The following is a 9,713-nucleotide window of genomic DNA, read 5'->3' on the forward strand; positions in this document are numbered from 1 at the left end:
GACCCGAGATTCTCACTCAGAGCCGGAAACATTGCAAACTCGAGAGACCTGCGAATCTGCTCTGACTCGAGAATCTCTCAACTCGTAACCGGCTGATCTGCGCGAACTGTCTCTCCGGCTCTGGGGGCTACATAAGCAGGACACAGTTTTTTTCTATATTTTTATGCTATTATTATTAGGCCTATTTTTTTTAAATGGTCGACCATACACACCAAACCTAAAACCTATAAGCATGTTATCTCAGAAGTGAAAGGCTTTTGTTGTGGATTTGCTTTTGAGGAGACTTCAGTCGCTCTATAGATCCACTAACCGGCTCCAGCTGATCCACGCGAATCAGCCGATTAGTGGATCTGTAGAGCGAGTCCCATGGTCTGCGAGTCTGCAATGTTTCTGGCTCTGAGAATCTCGAGTCGCGTGGATCAGCCGGTTACAAGTGGGTCTGTACTGAGTTTCCATGGCGATTTAGCAATACTGACTCAAGTGATTCAAGTGACTCACACAACCCGGATCACTTTAGTGAGTGACTCACAGTAACCCGGATCCTTAAAAGGAGTCGAGTAGACACTATTTACCTTATGTGTAGTTTTTCTGCAATCAAGTCACCAGCATGCAAAATGTTGCTGACAGGTCCTTTTTGGACAGACATGTTTGTTTTTATAGAAATTATTATGCACATGCGGGCGGATGATTAACTGCTTGCGGGCGGGTAGTAACGTGGATGAAAAATATGTGCAATATTTGTATGTCTAAATTATCATTACACATACACAACGATATGACATTTGACTCATCACTTCACCACCATTGCGACAGTGTGACATTTGTTGATGCTTCTCGTAGCCTGGTTGGTCGTTGCAGGAGTAGCTATAGATGAAGTAAAAGTAATGTTGGCAAGTGGAGTATATAAAATTGTTGAGAACGAGTCTTTAAAGGCAAAATTGAATGTGTGGAGAAAGTGTGGTGTAATACGAGATATATTTGCGTATAGTTATCAGGTTCCATAGTCTATTTAGGTGCTGATGGTAGACTACTTGAATGGTGCAAAACAAAGCGCACTTTAGCCTGTTTCATTAGCCCGTTTATGACGCTGTTGTGATGTTGAGAGAGGTGCAAGATTAAAAACAAAGAACTTTAATTGGAATTATTTTAGCGTGTCGGATCGGGTAACGGGCCAAATATTAACGGGTCTGGGTGGGTGCGGATTTAATTTTAATAATATTATTACGGGTGACAGGTCAGATCAGGGGTCTCATCTATAAAACTGTGCGTAGGATCCCTACTAAAAGTTTACGTGCACCCCAAAAGCCTGAAATGGTATACGCCAAAAAATATTCCGATTTATAAAACCATGAACACGCATACCTGTAAGCAATGTTCCCATTATAAATCACAGATCACCCGCAGATGTGCGTACGTTAACCAGTCTCATATCCCGCCATGTACACCCCCATTTTTACCCATAAATAGTCAATGCAAATCGCCTCACGATTGCTGATCGGCATGTAAATAAGAGTGAAATCCCATATATACATGGAAATCTGAAGAAAAGTGAAAATGTGTATTTTTCTGACTTTGAATAATGGGGAAAGGTGAGAAAAAAAACAACAACGTAATTTCTCAAACACTGAGATTGAAACACTTGTAGGGGGGTGGAGCCTCGGAAAACTGTGTTATTTGGTGCCACAGCAGTGTGGTCACTAATAAAAAGAAGTAGTGTGAGTGGCAAAGTATTGCGTCTGCTGTCAATTGTGTCAGTGAGACAGAACGGACAGTTGCAGAATTAAAGAAAAAATGGTCCGACCTGAAGGTATACACATTTTTACCAACATATTACATTTGTGTTTTATTACATAAATAAATAGCAATATTGCTTTTCAAAAAGTTTTCTTTACACGTGCTTACAGTATAAAACATATGTGAAAGGCAAAGAGAAAACTGTCCTCCCACCGCCATAGGGTGGCTGGAACTGGTGGGGGCCCAAGTACAGCTGATCTCACAGCAGTGGACAGCCAAATCACGGCTATAATTGGGGAGGTCAGCGTGTGTGGGATTGTGTCGAAAAAGGAGGGAGACACTGATGTGACTGAAACCACAGAGGAGCAAGGTTAAACAGATTTTTTATCATTAACGCTGTACATTTGAGTCTGTGGGGTGATAAATGGACATATGTTGCCAATTGTTTGTTCTCCAGTCCTTCCGGAGTCTCAAGCTGTGAGTGAACAAGGGGTTCAGGGTTCTCAGATGCAGATGCACAGCATCCAGCGTCTGGCACATCTAAAAGTGGTTGGGTACTTACTGACGCAGTCCTGCAGTTACAGCGAGACACTAAGCCTGGTCAACAGGGTTGCAGATGAGCTACGGCAGATGAGAGAATGATGCAAGAAATTGCACATCATTAAAAGATGCAGTTAAAACATGAAACTTGAGTTGTCTTTCTTTACAGAGGCAGCATGACATCCTCACGGATTTTTGCACTTCGTTGATATCCCTCTTGTCGTCCAGGGGGCTGTGGCTCGGGGTCGTAATGCTGGGGGTACAACACCACACGCCCTGATAATTTTGCTGGACGGTATAAAAGTCTGTCACCCGAGGCATCCAGAGCACACCATCTGCATTTCAGGATGCCAATGGCATGCTCCACAACTGCGTGGGCCACGAGAGTGGACCTTATTATAATACGTTTCCTCTGCGCTCTGCAGGTTTAAAAATGGGGTGAGGAGCCAGCATCTCAGGGGGTAACCACTGTCGCCTGCAGGTTATAATATAACTGTTTAAAGTTAAATATTAGTAAGACTAATTGTGGTTGATTTTGGAAGACATCCCCATCATGTTGTGCCAGTAAATATATAAATTTGAAAACAAGCTTAATTGGCAATACGAACTGCGTGTTAATGCAAATTTCTAATCAACCAATCAGATGGCAGCAACTCAATGCATTTAGGCATGTAGACATGGTCAAGACAATCTGCTGCAGTTCAAACCGAGCATCAAAATTGGGTGAGAAAGGTGATTTAAGTGACTTTGAAAGTGGCATGGTTGTTGGTGCCAGATGGGCTGGTCTGAGTATTTCAGAAACTGCTGATCTACTGGGATTTTCACACACAACCATCTCAAGGGTTTACAAAGAATGGCCCAAAAAAGAGAAAATATCCAGTGAGTGGCAGTTCTGTGGGCGCAAATGCCTTGTTGATGCCAAAGGTCAGAGAAGAATGGCCAGCCTGGTTCGAGCTGATAGAAAGGCAACAGTAACTCAAATAACCACTCGTAATAACCAAGATATACAGAAGAGCATCTCTGAACGCGCAACACGTTGAACCTTGAGGCGGATGGGCTACAGCAGCAGAAGACCCATCCGGGTGCCACTCCTGACAGCTAAGAAAAGGAAACAAAGGCTACAATTCGCACAGGCACACCAAAATAGGACAATAGAAGACTGGAAAAACGTTGCCTGGTCTGATGAGTCTTGATTTCTGCTGCAACATTCAGATGGTAGAGTCAGAATTTGGCATCAACAACATGAAAGCATGGATCCATCGTGCCTTGTATCAACGGTTCAGCCTGGTGGTGTAATAGTGTGGGGGATATTTTCTTGGCACACTTTGGGCCCATTAGTACCAATTGAGCATCGTGTATTGTTTCCATCCCCTTTATGACCACAGTGTACCCATCCTCTGATGGCTACTTCCAGCAGGATAACGTGCCATGTCACAAAGCTCGAATCATTTCAAATTGGTTTCTTGAACATGACAATGAGTTCACTGTATTCAAATGACCTCCACAGTCATCAGATCTCAACCCAATGGAGCATCTTTGGGATGTAGTGGAACGGGAGCTTTGTGCACTGGATGTGCAGCCGACAAATCTGCAGCAACTGCGTGATGTGGACCAAAATCTCTGAGGAATGTTTCCAGTACCTTGTTGAATCTGTGCCACGGAGGATTAAGGCAGTTCTGAAGGCAAAAGGGGGTCCAACCCGGTACTAGTCAGGTGTACCTAATAAAGTGGTCAGTGAGTGTATATATATATATATATACACTATATATATATACTCCTACACACTCCATGTCGATTAGGTTAACAAGTTCTGGTTGTGAGGCCTTTTTTTAGGGCCAGACTTCAACCCCTTAATGGGAGTTCCCATAACCAGGTTAGTACTCAGGTAAGTATTTTGGATTTCTATTGAACTCACTCTCTTTGAGAATTAAAACACATAACATATTACATATTAACAATTAAGTAATGTGATGTAACATAGTAATGTGATGTAACATAGTAAAATGTGATGGAGCACGACCACCAACCATACTGAGCAGGCAACACTGGCGCACACACACATACATAAACGCACATACACCGCATACACTTACTTTAGTTATACTCCGGTTCGGCGGCAGGTGCACACGAAGTCGATTCACACGGACATTTTAGTCATCAACATTTCCCCAGTTAATCCTGTTATTGCATACACATGCACACACTTTGTTCGTTTGGTTTGTCTGCTTAGCCAGCCTTCTGGGATGGGATGCTGCACCGGCGAACCTGAGCGATTGAGCGTGTGCTTATGACGTCACAGAGTGTGCCGCGCCGACGCAGTATTCGCGAAGGCCGGCAGAGTCCACCATGCCTGCATATAGGAGGGTGTTGTCCCTGTATGTAATTGTTAAAGGGGGGATGTGTTAAATTATGTTTTAAATACGTGTCAAACCGATGTTTTGTTATGTGTATATAATGTCATGTTTATGTGTTTAAACTCATTGTATCTGAGTTTAATTGCCATTTAAAATACTTACCTGGATACTTACCTGGTTATGGGAACTCCCATTGAAGGGGAGGAGTCTGGCTCTATAAAAAGGGAGGCCAGACTCACAATCAGGACTTGTTTACCAAGTCGACCGGAGTGAGTGGTTGTGGAGAAGGGAGTTGCGATTTGATATATTGTGAATATTTACTTGTGTATATTTTTCGTCATTGTTTTGTTTTATTTACTTTGGTATTTTGGGTTTTGTATTTTGCACTTGTAAATATAAATATATCACATTGGTTTTCTCCTGATTCACTGTTAATAAACTTCACTTTGTACAAGAGTACAGTTGCGGTCTGAGCCATCATTTTTGTTTTGGGGATTTTTTTTCTTTATTTTTGGGACTTACCCACGTCAAAGGTGAACCGCTGGTGTTCACTTTGTCACTGTAGACATATAATAAAACCTGTATTTGACACATATTTAAAGCTCACGTTACACACACTGTTTTTGCATTTCTGATGTTAATCTGGAGTACCTATAGAGTAGTATGACATCCTTTATATCTCCGAAGAGTCTTTAGTTTAATCAGATTTATAAAAGAAAGATTAGCTTTACCGAATCTTTCCGATAACGTACGGATAAATGAAGAAGGAGTTACTACTGCGGGTGGAGCTAGTACGAGTCATTCAACACTATACAACACTTGTTTAACTTATGATTCACAACATGTTCGTGTCATTTATATAATATAAACGCGCATATTTCCAACATAAGACAGAAGTCTTACTTACCGCATGCAACTCGTGACCCGGTTGGGAAAATCCAGTGCATCAAACACAAACGCAAAACTCCGCTGCTACCCCGGATAATAAACTATATCCATTGTTTTCATAAGGCTGGATATCTTCTCCTTACATCTAAAAACACACTTTTTCATTCATGCCATTGTTTATGGATTGTTGAGTTTTGAAATTAAACAAAGCTGTCGCGTGATGTGAATGTTTCTAGCGTCTCCCGCTGATTGATGGGTGGGCAAGGTTTTCCGGGGGAAGTGCCCATATAAAGAAGTGATACGTATAGAAAACCCCTGAAACGTCAGTTGGACCTGTAATCGAAAAAACTTTCCGAAACTTGTACGAACCCTGGCGCAGTTGATTCGGCACAGAAATACTCTGTAACACGTCCAACTGCTTTTTTGACACTTTGCCTACATTTAGCATGAGGAAACAACTTTATAACTGTGGTAATAAGTCAGAATACTTGAAATACCATTGAACCCCCTCTTTAAAACATGAATTAACAAATGCCCTCTTTAACGTTGACATGTATAAACAAAACACCCCTATATACAAACATAATGGACTATGCTAACCTTCTTGAAAATTTGGCGTTTGGAGATGTCATAAGCGTGCACCGCTTGATCATTCAGGTTCGCAGCGCAGCATCCCATCCCGGAAGGCTAACAAACAAACAACAAATAACAATGTGTGGAAAAGGGGGTTAATACAGATTAGCGTGGGAAAAAGTGAGATGGGTAAATGTCCATGTGCCATGTGTGGGTTTGGGGGTAATTAAAGATAAGTGAATGTGTAATGTGTTATGATGTGTGTGCGCCAGCGTTGGTTGCCCAGTGAGGAAGATTGCTAGCCTGGTAATACCATCCTCTGCTATTTTGCTTCGCTTCATAGACAGAGTCTGGCTGGGCATAATTGACAATCGTTTTCCTTCTCGTGGGAGGGGCTTGTCTGAAGTTTAAAATCATTGGTCTAAACGTAAGCCAATCACACATAACATTTGGATATGATGTGCTTTATGCGCCGGATCAGCCGCATCGAATCTCTGCTGTAAAATACACGTATGATGTGAAAACAAACCCATCGAGCGAAATACCAGAGTTAACATGGCTATGAACGACTTTTGCAGATTATGTAAAGTAAATCGGGCCAGAGCTAGTTGAACACTATCCTTACGGTGGCTTTCCACTCACGTCTAACGGGAGGAAAGCCCCTCTCTCCTCTCAAACTCTTCCACCAGACAACCATAACCACATGTAAATTAAATCTCCCTACCTTATTTTCTGGTTAATCAGGAATGTCACCAAAGAATGCTTGCCCACGCGTCCTCCACCATTAACTGTGAACAATATAATTCCCTTCCATGATTTCTCGATCGTTGTGCACGTCAAGCTGTGCTGCACACAGTTTCTCGCTGACGATCGGTAAAGTTGATAAATTAAACTTTTCCAAAAACTTGTCGGGAGCAGGGCAACAACATAATCTCCATTCAAATGTTTAACAAACACTTTTCTTGTTCGTGTTTAAGTTGGCAAGTGCCGGTTCTCCACAACAGAGCTTTCTGTGTCTCCATGTCCATAACAGACTACAACCGTGATTCGGCGTTTAGCGTCTACGTCACGGCTCTCAGCCCGCCCTCTGTTCGTTGATTGGACGGTCATTTTGAGACCGGTGGAAAACGGTTTGAATGGGAGGTATCTCAGACTGAGTACAGAAGCGTAATGAAATTTAGCGGAAGTACGAAGTCTGACGTAGTCAGGCTAGAAGATTGCCTTGCTCCCTCACAAATAGATAGCGGTAAAAATTACTTTTTATAATGATTGCTCTTACATAGTGGGATTCTATAATGTTTCCCTGATGGCAGAAGTTGATACATTGGAAATAAAACATGATTAGGATCACTTACTTTAGACTGTGCATTCTTAAAGGTCCCATTCTTTCTGTGTTATTGAAGCTTTGATTGTGCTTACAGTGCGCAATATAACATCTGTTCATGTTTCACGTATAAAAAAACATGGCATTTTTCACACAATTTATTTATCCCTATATAGCTGTTTTCATTGTCCTAAAAACGGGCTGATATTTTCCTTGTTCTATGAAGTCCCTCCTTCAGGAATGCGTAACGAGTTCTGATTGTGTAGCTTGTTTAGTGTGTTGTGATTCGACAGAAGCTTAGTTTAGCAGAGCCGTTTGAGCTTAGCTGGCAACTGACAAATTCCTGTGGGTGAAGTTTAGTCAAAAACTTTTATATTTACATCATTAAACCAGGAAGTAGTTTGTAATCCAAACTGGCCATTTGGCCATTTAAATCTAGCCAGCAAATTTGAGCAAATACTAAATTAAGGTGAACTGCTAGGGGATTGAATGAAGCTTATTGTTGTTTATCTGTAAAGAAGTACATCAAAATAAAGATGTCAGAAACACCAGTACTACAATTGTCTAACATGGAATGGCATATTAGCCAACTCAGCCTTTGGCCAGGCACTCCGTGGTGGTACTCTTCATCTTACACCTGACCATCCTCTTCCAGGAGCTGACTACAGAAGACGCCAGCCCCATGTCTTTGTGACAGATGATGGCTTTCCCTTCAGGAAAAACCTCATGAGGCCATTCCCTGGGTGCATCCTTCCCAGAGAGAGACGGATCTTTAATTACCTTCTTTCAATAGCTGGCTGGTGGTGGAGAACGCCTTTGAGATTTTGTCCTCACAGTGGAGATTCTATCATCGCGTCATGGAGGTTTAGGGGAAGATCACGTGCTAATGGGGTTACACTCCCACTAGATTTTTTAGTGCCTCTCAGCAATTAATGAACCAAAATTTAAGAACAATATGGCAGTTTGTATGTGCCTACAAGTATTTAAATAGTAACACAAAATGGTCTGGTAAAATTAAATCTTAATATGATTTCAAATAAAAAAAGTGCTCAGAGTTTTACGCTGTTCTTCATAAAATTCAAATGAGTATCAGATCCTGGTGGGACCAGCCATGATAATCTGTGTCAGAATTAATTTTCGCAAATGCATTTTCATCTCCCATGTTTTGCATGTACTCTTTCTCGCATAAGTCAAAAACCACTTCAAGCGAGCGTAAAAACTTTTTTGCGAATCAAGAGATTTTTAATCGAAATATGGCATTTCCATCACTCGTGTTTGATGCGATACTTCAAAATGTGCATAAAATCATGATGATGGAAACATGGCCTATGATGTGTGCAAGTGAGCATACAGCACTGCTTGTAGCTAGTATATAGGCTTCATGTGCCAAACAAATATACTAGTTAAGATTTGAAGTGGAACTTTATCAAAGTTGTCCTAAGAGATGAACGGGTATTGGATATAGTTTAGCTCATTGCTCATTATATCTTGCCTCCAGTTTCTTGCCCATCCTGATCAGATATTCCACACAGATAAGCATCGACACATTCATCACCTAAATAGTTGTAAAGGGCACAATATGCAAGAACAATATCTTCCACAACATTTGGTTGTAGTTAAATTGTGGTAAAAAAATCTAAATACACTCCTGAACAAAATCTTAAGACCAGGAAAAACATTACAAATATTCGCATTTTGCACTAGTGGATCATAACCAGGTAATAAGTACTTCTTTAAAATCTCAAAAGAAGAAACAGGAGCAAGAGACAATAAGTATAGAGTATGCCATTTATTAAAAACTGCATTTAAACTCAAATAAACTTTTGATCAGCTGATAAACAGCCTAAGACCATAGCTTAAAAAAGTTTAAATATGCACAAAATGTCTTTTATGTCATTGTCCTTCAGACAGTCAAACTGCAAAGGCAAAAAGGCTGTCTGACTTTGAGCGTGGCAGGATTGTTGAGCTGCACAGGCAAGGGTTGTCACAGCGTGCCATCACTGCTGAGGTTGGATGCAGTAAGACCTTAATTTTTAATTACTTAAAAGATCCTGAGAGTTACGGGACAAAAAAGTCAAGTGGTAGACCCCAAAAAAATTCTACTGCACTGAGCCGGAGGATCCGGCGGGCTGTTCGTGAAGACACAGGCCGATCCTTAACCCAAATTAAGACCCTTAATGATGCTGCCTGCAGCTCAATAACCATAAGACGGCATCTGCGAGAGAAGGGCTTCAAAAACAAAAAGCGTCTTTAAAGACCGAGTCTCCTCCCACACCACAAACTTACTCGTTTGGAATTTG

Source organism: Misgurnus anguillicaudatus, chromosome 5 (genome assembly GCF_027580225.2).
Source record: "Misgurnus anguillicaudatus chromosome 5, ASM2758022v2, whole genome shotgun sequence".
Classification (NCBI taxonomy): domain Eukaryota; kingdom Metazoa; phylum Chordata; class Actinopteri; order Cypriniformes; family Cobitidae; genus Misgurnus; species Misgurnus anguillicaudatus.